This window comes from Amblyomma americanum, chromosome 2 (assembly GCF_052857255.1).
Source record: "Amblyomma americanum isolate KBUSLIRL-KWMA chromosome 2, ASM5285725v1, whole genome shotgun sequence".
In the NCBI taxonomy this organism is placed as follows: domain Eukaryota; kingdom Metazoa; phylum Arthropoda; class Arachnida; order Ixodida; family Ixodidae; genus Amblyomma; species Amblyomma americanum.
The window spans coordinates 7,324,999-7,338,057 of record NC_135498.1 but is presented as its reverse complement, the minus strand read 5'-3'; the positions used below and the strand labels follow the sequence as shown (position 1 = coordinate 7,338,057).

General features: G+C 44.1%; 1 long non-coding RNA gene and 1 other non-coding gene across 2 annotated transcripts in view; both read left to right on the top strand.

Annotated features, from left to right (window-relative positions):
• LOC144120490 (uncharacterized) overlaps positions 1-13,059 on the top strand; it is a 276,226-nt gene that overhangs the window by 214,800 nt on the left and 48,367 nt on the right. The gene's annotated exons all lie outside the window — the stretch shown is intronic.
• TRNAH-GUG (transfer RNA histidin (anticodon GUG)) lies at positions 7,543-7,614 on the top strand. Its single transcript has one exon. It is a non-coding gene; the product is annotated as a tRNA-His (tRNA).

Sequence of the window (13,059 nt, the reverse complement as noted above, 5' to 3'; positions counted from 1 at the left end):
CTTCTGTGAGCGTTTCATTTATTAAATACAAACAAAAACAGATATACACATCGTAAGAAAGAGTTAGTATAAATCGAACCTGAAAAATGAACCAGAAATAGTAATTGATGATGTAAATATTAGGTTTTTGTTTAGATGGAAACTTTTTACTATCGGTTTCCCGAGATCTGCAGACGGTTACAACTCTGGCTGCATCAAAGGTGTCAATTCGAAACACAACTTTTCTCCGAGTTCATTCAGGAATGAATCGGCAGTTTCAAGAAGCAAATTAGAAAATTTTAATTTTAGCAACAATATTGCGTTTTAAAGGCGGCCTTATTAGTGGGCTAATGACATCCTAGTCGAAATCAAGAAGAAATGGGGTTGGGCTGGGCATGTAATATGAAGGCAAGATAACCGATGATCGATACGGTGAACGGACTTGACACCAAAAGAAGGCAAGCGTAGCAGGTGGCTCCAAGAAGTTAGCTGGGCAGACGGGATTAAGATAAGGTGACCGCAGCTTGCACAGAACAGGAAATATTGGAGAGATATGGAAGAGACATTGGCCCTAAAGTGGGCAAGCTGATGAAGATGATATCTTAAACTGACTCTGAAACATCTTCTGTGGAGAGCGCATAAATTCACCCAATCACTGAGTTGTGTTATGGATACCTGAGCCAAATAATACGCTTCTTCACGCAGCAGAGGTCCAAAAATCACGCACGAAAGTTAGCGAGCCCTGTCCGGCGAATTTTTCGTGCTCGCACTCTCCTCTTGTTGCAACACGCTATAGCATAAACATTATGCATGACAGTATACACGGAGAGCTGAAAACCGGTTCAGTGGCCAAATCTTTGGGCAGGAAATCGAGTTCCTTTTGTTTACAGTAAGAATACAATGGCCAGTGTGGCCAGCTGTCTCTGCAAGGCATATTTTCAGTTTCCCGTTTTTTGAATGAAGTCGGTTCGTGGTGCCCTTTTTGAAACAATATGCTTGAAGTACCCAACAGGCGATTTGCCATGTTTTTCTGTTGTGATGCATTGCTAGTTTGAGAAGAGAGACCCTCAAGAAACAGCCAAAAATTTTGCTTGCAGAAAAATATATTGCAAGTAAAAATTCACGTGACGTGAAACGTCAATTCGGAAAGAACAGCTCATGCAGATGCTCGAGCAGGTATTCCTACAGAACTCACCAGTCATGGAGCACTGTTTAGCGTCTGCAATACTCCTCGATGTACGCCCGTGTGGCCAAAAGAGGGAAAGGGGGTGCGCTGCGTGTAAGTTTCCTGTCATCTATGGTCATGTGATCGACGTGCGCTTGGGAACAGGTGCCATCTTTGGGTCTCGTGGCGCCCAGCTATCGCTTTTAATAAATTCCGCGGTTACGGCGAAAAATGTCTATAAACTTATTTCTCAGTCCTCCTCAGTTCTCCTGCCTTACTTTACTGGATCGCGCGCCTTCCCTCTGCGCTATTTAGCAAATGTTGTAGCTTAATGTTATGATTGAGCTAATAAAAAAAGTCTGAAAATTACAGCAGGTTGTCTGGCTGTAAGGTGGGAAAGAGGACGTCGGATGACGACAGGGAATCGAGGCAAGCGACAGAAGGAGGCTCTAAAGAAGCCAGATACCGCGGACCTCCAAGCGACGATACAGTAACAAAGTGTGCGAATCAAGGTCCACAGCGACGCACTGTTTCACACCCTCCGAGGGAATGCTTTTCTTCGTGTCGACGGCGCAGCTCCAAGCACATCGGGCATCTCCAAGCACCATGGCAAGCTTACACAGTCGAGACTTTTTCCTCCCTTTCCTCATCGGACCGCCCTGCTGCAAGAATTCTGATGTAGATGGCATTATTTTTTTTTTTCTATTTTTGCTCTGCTGCTCACAGTAACGTCTGTGCAAGCTCCAGCTCACCTGAAAACCCAATCTACACTGTCCTCGGGCTGCAATTAGTTCCGGTATCGTGGAAGGCACGTGGAGTGCTCGTCGCATGGCTGCCATCACACAACTCGTCCGTCGAGAGCACTCGTCGTCGCGTACAAGTGCGGGCGAGCATCGTCCGCGGAGAATTTGGAAGTGTCTTCTCTTTTGCTTATTCGAAACATGCGGGCCCGTTTCGTGTGTACGTGTATGTGTAGAAACTCGTCCTGCTTGCTTATAGCAGCTAGTTCATTTGGTTGAGTGCTGGAGTACTTAACAGATGCACGCAGACAGTTCTCAGCTACTTAAGCTAATCAACATGATGCGAGCGTAAGCAAGCTCATTTCCGACACACACATGCGCAGACACTCGCTCAACGAGTCTCCATCTCACGGGATAACAAAACCCAGCAAAGTAAAAAGAAAGTTTTACCCGTCGCGGTGGCTCAGTGATTGCGGCGCTCGGCTACTGATCCGGTGCACCCGGGTTCGAACCCGACCGCGGCGGCCGCGTTTCGATGCAGGCGATATACAAAGGCGCCCCTGTGCTGTGCGATGTGAGTGCACGTTAAAGATACCGAAATGGTCGAAATTATTCCAGAGCCCTCCACTACGACACCTCTTTCTACCTTCTTTCATTCCCTCCTTTATCCCTTCCCTTAGGGCGCGGTTCAGGTGTCCAACGATATATGAGACAGATACTGCGCCATTTCCTTTCCCCAAAGACCAATTATTATTATTATCAATTTTTCTTCCACTCCAGACCTCTTGGTGCGGTTCGGGTGTCCGCCGAGATGTGAGACAGCGCCATTTCCTCTCCCCAAAAACCTATTTTATTTCAAACCTCAAGGCTGCTAATATCAATCAGGTTTCGCTTATCAATGCTGCTAATGCCAATCAGCTTTGGTTGATCAATGCGCTAAGCCAGTTCGCTTATATCTAATTACTGTTTTTTCAGAAGGCGAATAAGACGCACAGCAGCACAACTGCTTTCGTTACCCCCAGAACTACGACTACAATTTGTGGAATAACTGGTTCCCCCTCCGTCTTGTCGAGACGGAAAAAAGAAAATTAGTGGGTTTTGGGGAAAAGAAATGGTGCAGTAACTCTCGCTACTCGGCGGACACCTCAGCCGCGCCTTAAGAGAAGGGAGGAGGGTGGGACAGAAAGAAGAAACAGAGAAAGGAGCACCATAGTGGAGGGGTCCGGAATAATTTCGGCCTTATGGAAATACTTAACGTGCACTGACAACGCACAGCAGGCGCCTGTGTCAGGTTCTAAACTGGGTACTCCGGCTCAGTAGCCGATCGCCCAAACTACTGAGCCACCATGGCGGGTGTACCTTCAATGTACCTCATGGCGTTCGCTCTGCAACGGACCCCTTTGAAACACCTATGTTCCTTCACTGGCCACGATGTAACCCCACTATTGAAGAGGGGGGTGGGGGCCTTTCCCACGGTATCATCACCGTCATCGCCACCATGTGGGTTGTGTCAGAGTGGGATATTGGCGTGGCTGGCAAATGCTCCTCCATAAGGAGGATTTGTGTGAATGCGGTAAAAAAAAATTGAGCACTTGGGCACATAAATGAGTTTAACAAGCCTTAGCTTTCATAGCTTTCCGCGATTGAGTTCGCAAGTGAGTGAGCGGTTCTTCGCTGGGGAACTCCAGCAAGTCAAGCATGCTCGATAACCAGCCTTATGATGGCCTTGAGGCCGACCAAACACGGGTCTCTTACATAAAAACATTTTCCGAATTTTTTCCCATGTAATGGATCTCACAGGTCGCGAGGAAATTACTGTACTACATCTGTGCTAACCTGGTATTGCAGAACGAACAAACATGCGATGCACACTATATTTTTTACCATCACGAGATGTTTATTAAGGCAGCCAAGTGCGGAACAAGACAAAGCCTTGACTCTCTTCTACGTGGAGATACTGGAGTGATAAAAAACAAAGGGCTGTTTGTAACCAACGCTTTGATTCAAAGAGAACTTATGGGATACCACAAAGATCCTTCGTACAGAGCAGCTTGTATGACATGGTACGAGCGAAAGTAACGAACTATCCTTTTGAAACATGAGCTACAAAGCCTGTTTCCTTCGTCCGGTCAGAGCTTGACGACGTCTGTGAAGGCCGAAACATGATCGTGACTGCGGCCTTGGCGTCCCCGCCAAGGATCCCTTTGATCAACAGCAGGACGTCGCTCCTTTTAGGGAGAAAAGGGCCAACATTCCGCCATCTCTTAGCGCGTTGTCTTATGTACACATGTATAGCGAGAGGTACTCGGATCGAAACCCAGCACTGCACCAAATATTACGAGGTTAGTTCAGCAGCAGAAACGGTACGCCGTACACAGAAGACACACCACGAAACGGGTCACACAAGCACTAGCGGCAGCGTATTCGTCTTCGTCGACCACTCAGCGACACAACAACGCTGTCGTCGCCAAGCAATATATATATATATATATATATATATATATATATATATATATATATATATATATATATATATATATATATATATATATATATATATATATAGGAAGTCAACAGTCACCGAAACCAAGGTGCATTGGGGAATGTTTCTATTTTTTTAATTATTAGTGCCAATCAATTTGTTTAAAGAAAATTACTTATAAAGCAGCAGAAAAAACAACCATGCCGACGGTGGGATCCGAACCCACGACCTCCGAATATCGCGTCCGGTGCTCTACCAACTGAGCTATGGCGACGGCTCTCCAGTCTGCTGCTTTCATGGGTATTTCTGTTTTTGCGTGCAAGCGAACCTTGAGAGTGTTCACCAGTGCCACCCTCGTACATAACGGGGGACGTAGCACGTCCTGTAATACCGCGAGTGTGACGTAGAACGTCATCTAACGGCGAGGGCGGAAACTGTGCGAAAGCCCTCTTATGCTACATATGGCATCAAGACTGCCAGAACCGAGACCCTCGTTAAGCAATTAGCAGACAAGGTAAAGGAGATGAGGGACTCGTTTTTGACAAACTTATGAAGGGAGCCAACAGTCACCGAAACCAAGGCTCATAGAGGAATGTTTATTATTATTTTTTTAATGTGTAGTGCTAATCAATGGGTTAATAATACATTAATCTATAGCTTAAAGAAAATTACTTATAAAGCAGCAGAAAAAAACAACCATGCCGCCGGTGGGATCCGAACCCACGACCTATATATATATATATATTAGCAGACAAGGCAAATGAAATGAGAGGCTCGTTCGACAAACATATGAAGGAAGCCGACAGTCCCGAGTGTCATATATATATATATATATATATATATATATATATATATATATATATATATATATATATATATATATATATATATATATATATATATATATATATATATATATATATATATATATATATATATAGGTCGTGGGTTCGGATCCCACCGGCGGCATGGTTGTTTTGACGAAAAATGCACTAGCGGACAGTGGTGAAGATGAAGAACAGCGCAATCGGTGCCCCCCATCTTTGTTCCCTTGCCATCCATCAAGCCCTGTAAATAAATGCCTCGTTACAGTATATATATATATATATATATATATATATATATATATATATATATATATATATATATATATATATATATATATATATATATATATATATATATATATATATATATATATAAAATGCAGTTTATGGGTGCCTTCCTGGCGGACCTTTTTTTTATGCATAATCTTGCGCTTTGTTCGCAAATGTGAGATGAATATAGTCATCGCTTGCCTGTACTTACAGTAATTATGGCGAGTGCACGATCTTTCAGCAGGGCAGCACGAGTCTGAAGCAGGCACAATCAGCATTAAAGATAGCACATAGATCGCATTCGTTGTCCTATTTAACCTCCAAATTTAAAAATTGCTTACGCAGTATCCAGCAGTCCTTCGGTCTTTGAATATCATAAAACAATAATCATGCAGTCCTCCAAGGCACAACTATACGCGGAGAAAAAAAAAACGTGCTTGGATTTTACTAATACTTTATCTGTGCCTAATTTTTTTACATGCCCAAGATTAGAAGATGTATTTAATTACATTGTACAAAAGTAAACCTGTTTTGTCAAGCTGAGAAAGCAATGTGCAAGTCCTATGCCAAATTACAGTTGAGCACGCAATGCGCAAAACGTGATGCTATAGTGGCATCCGATTTATCTAACTACTTTTTTTGCGGATCCCATCGCAGCCTCGGTCAAATGCTTCCGCGCTATTTTTCTTCTCCTCTTCCACGGCTATATGGGCCCACTCTCAAGTGTAACACAAGACGAAAACACCTCTGTGTTCAACGTCGTGGTCCTTATATATACACCAGGCGTGGCAGGCGGGTAGCACTCGCAAAACCGACCTGACTGCATGCGTGTGCCAAGGAAAGTCATCTACAATTGCTGCTGATACACATTCAAACCATTTATAGGTCGACAGAATTGACGCATTTGTGCGAAAAAAAATTGCCATGCAAAGGGAATACATGAATCTAACGGATGGCATACGAGAAGGCAAAATATAGCAGGAGGTGCATGGGATAAAACTACTGAGCCAGCTCTTAGTGTTATTAACCTGTATTATGATGTACTACCATCGTGCACTATGTTGATCATATTTCATTACTTAGGTACACTGGATTACGTTCCACATTATCAATTTTTGTTTGGTGAAACATTTTTGTTTACTGATAAACTTAATGCAGTAGATAAGACATTGCTTTTGTATTATTACAATTCAAATAAGTTATTTTCTTTTTCCTTCTACAGAGAGGTTAGAGTAACCTACGGCGGTGTGTATCTTGTATTTGCATTGATGTGTTATACTTGGGTCTGGTCATCATGTATCATCATGTGTACGCATGTGCTACTTATGCTATCAGGGGGGCATAGCCTAGTCAGGCCCCATCCGGGCCTTTTGCTACTGCCTCCTGACCCAATTTGTATAAATTGTCTCAAATAAGAAAAAAAAAAGAAAGAATATACACGCTGTATTTAAAAAATCAGTGAACTCAAACATAAAACGAGGAACCGCAAACACAACTTTTGTATGAAAAACGAGATGGCCACAGAAAGAGCATTCCTAGCAATGGAGCTTTAGATATGCCAATGCGAATGTGTCACTGTCGAACCGATCTGCCTCTAACTGTCGAGCAGCTAACCCTGGGCAGGCCGGGTGAGGCATAACCGTAGGGCTCACGAAAGCACGCTTTAAGCATCGCTAGAAAGAGGGCAGAAAGATGGGTTTCTTGACAACACAAACAAAATGAAGAAGGGAAGCGAGTCTCAGGGTGTTAGCCAACGTTCCGATAAGAAGACTTGTTCGATAGAGCGAACGCAGTTTTGTTAGTTGCTTTGGCACTGGACACCGTATAAAAAAATATTCTCACCATAACAACCATTTTCATCATATCACTATACTATAAAATATTATATAAAAGCAAAATCCGCTAAGTGACGTTCTCATGCGGTGAATAGAGTTTTAAACTGCACGCGGCGACACAGCCGCCGCCACCCGGCCGCGCCTGCGGCCGTTCTCGTTGCTGTACTGCGTGACCTAGTTTCACTCCGGTTTTGAGCTGCATTCCAGTCGACTTTTCTGCGTTGGGTGTTCCGTCCTCGGGACAGCCGTGATCGTATAGTGGTTAGTACCTTGCGTTGTGGCCGCAATAACCCAGGTTCGAATCCTGGTCACGGCAGTTTTTTTTTTCGCGCTACCTCTGATGCGGAGCAAGGTGCAAACATGTGTAGGCTAGGTACAACGATAGCTAAAAAAAAGCCTTACTGTAAATTATACATTTAAAAGCGGCTCTGTTGTTTACCATCAGAAATAAAAGCTGAAAAAATGCGAAGGAGTTAGCTTACTGAACTCTGCCTTTTCCGAGAAGCGCCCGGCGGCATTTGACCACTGCCCTACCATCATTCGCTACCCAACAAATGGAAGGATAGTTACCAAGTAGTTATCAGCTTACCCATTAGATCAAGCTGGTGACCTTGTCCGCCTTGGTACTATCATTTTGTGTGTCCTCTCCTGTATTTATTCTCATGTTTGTCCTTGGAAAATCTTTTGGAACTGTGCTGTGGCATTGTAAAATGCAATCGACTTTTTAGCCTTCTGCGATACAGTAGTGCTGCAGAAAGATTATCTGATCTCTTTACTGACCTCATCCTGCGCTTTTTTCTGTCACCTTGATAGTACTTACACCAGTAAATTGATATGCAGTGTTCCACGTGTGAATACAGCACAACTCTTGACGCATACATTGTGCAAGTTTGTCCTGCCAGTTAAGCTACTCTCTTTTCTTCTACCACTACTTTTGCCAGTCTGCTAACGGACGGGATCGGCCGCAAAGGTGGAGTGGATGCTTCAATTAGAGAGCACGTATAATTTGCTAGAAGAAAGCGAAATACGCAGCAGGCGTGCTTAAGAAACAGACAACTCAAACGTAGCAGGCAGTAAGTCTTAAGCTGTGTAGCAAAATCAAACTGCAAAAATCAGCACGAAAACTGTGCCACAGTAGAGCCTTCTAGAGGCCAAAGCGAAAGCGCTAGTGGCGGCACGAATGACTGAGATTGTCCAACAACTGAAATGTTCTGGGATTGACATTGGAAGGCGAAGAATTCGAACAAGGAACTCGTATTTAATAAGTGTTAAACTGAGGCTTCGGACGTGACATAGTGGAAACTGCCTGGTTCTTTCCAGCGTCGTTCGATACTTTACGCGGCTACTCACCAAAAGCTCAAACAATGAAGAAAGAAATTTAGGCTTTAACTGTACACTGTGAGAGACGCTCATTGGGCTCCACATGCGGGCCAGGGTTTGTCTTCAGTTTCAACGTTTGCTACATGTAGAGGTCATCACCTGTATGGTTATTCACGGAAAGATGCACCACAGTACTCAGCACAGAATGTTGTTTCGTGATCGGCGGAAACTGCGCAGGCACACACAGGCGTTGCAATCAAGTGTTGTTCTTTATGATGGTAAATACTGAGACACGTTTTAATGCTATAGTATTAGAAGCCAATGAGGCCAAAATGCGTCGTAGGTGGTAAAGTTCGCACATTGGCTGGAGGGAAATGCCGTCACCATCATCATCATCATCATCATCATCATCATCAGCAGCAGCAGCAGCAGCAGCAGCAGCCTTACTACACCCACTGCAGGGCAAAGGCCTCTCCCATGTCTCTCCAATTAACCCTATCCTTTGCCAGCTGCATCCACCCTTTGCCTGCAAACTTCTTAATCTCATCCGCCCACCTAACCTTCTGCCGCCCCCTGCTACGCTTACTTTCTCTTGGAACCCACTCCGTTACCCTTAAAGACCAGCGGTTATCCTGCCTTCGCATTACATGCCCTGCCCAAGCCCATTTCTTTCTCTTGATTTCGACCAGGATGTCATTAACCCGTGTTTGTTCCCTCACCCACTCTGCCCGCTTCCGATCTCTTAACGTTACACCTATCATTTTTCTTTCCATGGCTCGCTGCGTCGTCCTTAACTTAAGCTGAACTCTTTTCGTTAGCCTCCACGTTTCTGCCCCGTAGGTGAGTACCGGTAAGATTATGCTGTTGTACACTTTCCTCTTGAGGGAAATTGGTAAACTGCCACTCATGATCTGCGAGAATTTGCCATATGCGCTCCAGCCCATTCTTATCCTTCTAGTTATCTCCCTCTCATGATCCGGATCAGCTGTCACTACCTGCCCTAAGTAGACGTATTCCGGCACAATTTCTAGGCTCTCGCTGCCAATTGTGAACTGTTGTTCAATTGCTAGGCTGTTGAACATTACCTTGGTTTTCTGCATGTTAATTTTTAGACCCATCGATCTGCTCTGCCTGTCTAACTCATTGATCATGATTTGCAGTTCACCTCCTGAGTGGCTCAGCAAAGCAATGTCATCAGCAAATCGCAGATTATTTAGGTATTCTCCATTTATTCTTATTCCCAACTGTTCCCAATTCAGGCCTCGAAAAACCTCCTGCAAACATGCGGTGAACAGCATTGGCGAGATCGTGTCTCCTTGCCTGACGCCCTTTCTTATTGGAATTTTATTTCTGACTTTATGGAGGACTATAGTAGCTGTGCAGTTGCTATATATATCTTCCAGTATTTTGACATAAGGCTCTTCTACCCCCTGATTACGCAATGCCTGTATGACTGCTGAGGTTTCCACTGAGTCGAATGCTTTCTCGTAATCAATGAAAGCTATATATAGAGGTTGGTTATATTCTGCACATTTCTCTATCACCTGATTGATAGTGTGAATATGATCTATTGTGGAATATCCTTTACGAAAGCCTGCCTGATTTTTTGGTTGATATAAAGTCTAACGTTGCCCTGACTCTATTAGCGATTACCTTAGTAAATACTTTGTAGGCAACGGACCTAAGCATTTCCGTTGGCTGGGGGTAAGTGTCGTAACCAGACCGGGAGTGACATCACTTCAGGTAATGGCGTCAACAGCTGCTAATACTATCGCACTGACAACACAAAATATAATTAGGTGTTCTTGAGAATATTTTCTTCCACAGTATAAAACGAATCCATCATTATTCAAAAACACAACGAAAAAACAATAACCAGTCGAGTCAAACACATTTAAATCTTAAAACTAAGTAAGATAATTACAGAAAGGAACAGTGCGCACATAGGACGATGAAATGAAATCAAATGTATGATACTTTGTTGTTATCGTGCACAGATGCTTAAATGAAAACCACACATTCCTCTTCTGGGCTAGAAAAAGTAAGCACACTGGCGTGTCACTGAGTGCTTGGCAGTCCATTCCCTTATTTGAACGTCTCCGTCGGTGTTAGGCAATAAGTTGCCGATAACATGCTGTTGAGAACTTCGCAAAAGCTCTGATTCCTCGTCGATATTCGTGTTCTTTCGGGAATGAAATTGGACGTCTTTCTTCTCAAGAACGGAGGGACATTTTCCGATCCTCTAACGGATGTCGGAACGCAATTCTCGGCAGAGATTTCGCAAGGTGCTTTTTGGTCATTTTCTGCTAGCAGTCCGAAAACTGTGCCTGCGTACCATTTGATTGTCACCCACAGAAAAACTATTTACACTGAATTTTCAGATCATGTCAGCGTTTGCGATGAAAACAGAAAGCAAGCAAACGAATAATCTTCTGCGGATGCAAAAACCTATTGAACTGCTTCTGCCTTAAACCGCAATAACCTTCCGCGGGAAGCGCGTCGTGAAATATCTTAGCGCCGCGCCTTTGCTGTTCCTATTAAGGGTGAAAGCAAAAGCGACAAGAGCTTTTCAGAGGCTCCGAACTCCGCGTCCCTATTTCAGGTTATAAATCTTTCCTGTTTTTTCTCTCCGAAACACCTCGAAATCGGTTCTCGACGTAGCTGCGCTGCTTGGCCATAAGAACAGGTTTTACAGTCATCGTTATTTCCTTTTTATCTTGTGCTTGCTCACAATATGCAGTTCTCAATTTTCCGGATCCAAGCGAAACTTTGCGGGAAGCGTTTATTCAGTCGCAATTTATCGCGTTATTAAAGATTTATCGTGTCACTTAAACATTTTCTTCGTCAATTTGCTTGAACGCACTATGAATTCAGCTTCGAGACGCTGTTTCAGACCATTCCACATATTATCCTTCATGAGCTGTAAAGGCGGCTGCATAGAACGCAAGAGTAATACCCCACCCCCGAAAAAAAAGGTGCTGTTGAACAGAAAGAGCATACATTTGCCTTAATATGAAAAAAAAACAAAGCCAAAAAAGTGCCGCACGAAGTCCAGCGAAGGCGCGTACGGCCCCATTTTGTGTTCTGGGGCAACCACTGCGTGTTTGATCGTACACGCGGTTTTTGAGCCCCGCTTGGTTCGCGGGAAAGTGCCGACATGAGCCCGAACACCGTAATTATGCTCAGCAAGCGTATAAACGCCTGGTGAGCCATAATTATTTATGGCTTGAAGCACGTGTTTTTTTACGATCCACTAGCGTCGTTACGTGGTCATTAGGCACACGTGCTCTGTGCTGTTCAGTGTGGCTTCCCCTTCCGCTTTTCTTTCTTTCTCCACTAAACGCAAATTCTGTTGCTTGTTTGACTGTTTTATTTGAAACACTAGTTCATTACAATACGCGCTTTCAACGACTTCTTCCTACCCCTGATCCTCTGCGGCCGCCTTTTTCGCGCTGTTTGGAGGTTTGGTTGCATAGCCATCAAAAGCCTTCACAGCCATTGTAAAATCAAAACAGTTGAGGTAGAAATTGGTGAACGTGTATTACATGCGGGCAAATAAAAAAAAAGAACCTGGTTTAACCAAAGACGTAATTTAGAAACAAGTAAAAAACATGTTACCCGCCTTTCTGGTATGATAGGTACAGGCTTCGAAAACAAGCAGCAGTGATCGAAGGTCGTCGTGTACCGTTACATCGTAATGCTATGTGGACAGACCGAATCAGATATGCGTAGAGAATAGGTACAGTGCGGGACAGACAGGATACAGTGGCAGTATCCCATTTCTCACGCGCAGTGTCTATTCACTATGTCGCACTAACTAGCCCAAAGTGTCACCTTAGCAAATATCCGCCACGAAAGTACCAATGTTTAAATCGCAATATCGGCATTTTGGCTCAGTATGTACTTATTTTTTTATTCTCACCCGAGATACTTTTTGTAGTGGGTATCGAACCCCGGGCCCAACCGCCGGGAAATAAGAAATCCGTTCGAATGACTGATATCATTGTATTCATTTATCTATTTCGTAAAGAATCTGGCAAGCGAGAGTACGTCAGAATATCTCACAATTAATTGCCCGAGCTTTTGATTATGTCCTTATGGCGCGACTGCTCAGTGTTTTTGTGTGTGTTTGTCGTTTTCTGACTGCACACTCCGTGTTCCTTGTTTTTGTATGTTGTATTCCACCGAGCCTCTTGCTTCCTTACAGTGTGGTCCTGAATGTTTTCGCATTTGTCCACATCGATTCTTACTCCGCGTGTGCGCCCAACGCGGCACTGTCATTCGCAGTGCTGCACGTCGACGTATCCGCGCATGAACATTCCGCTCTTTCGCGTGCTCACGCGATACGCAATTAGCTGCTGATTAGAATTGCATTTTATTGAACTGTGCCGCCCCACGTGCTCGGCTAGAGGCAGCCAGGCTTCCTCATCCTTGAGAGGGG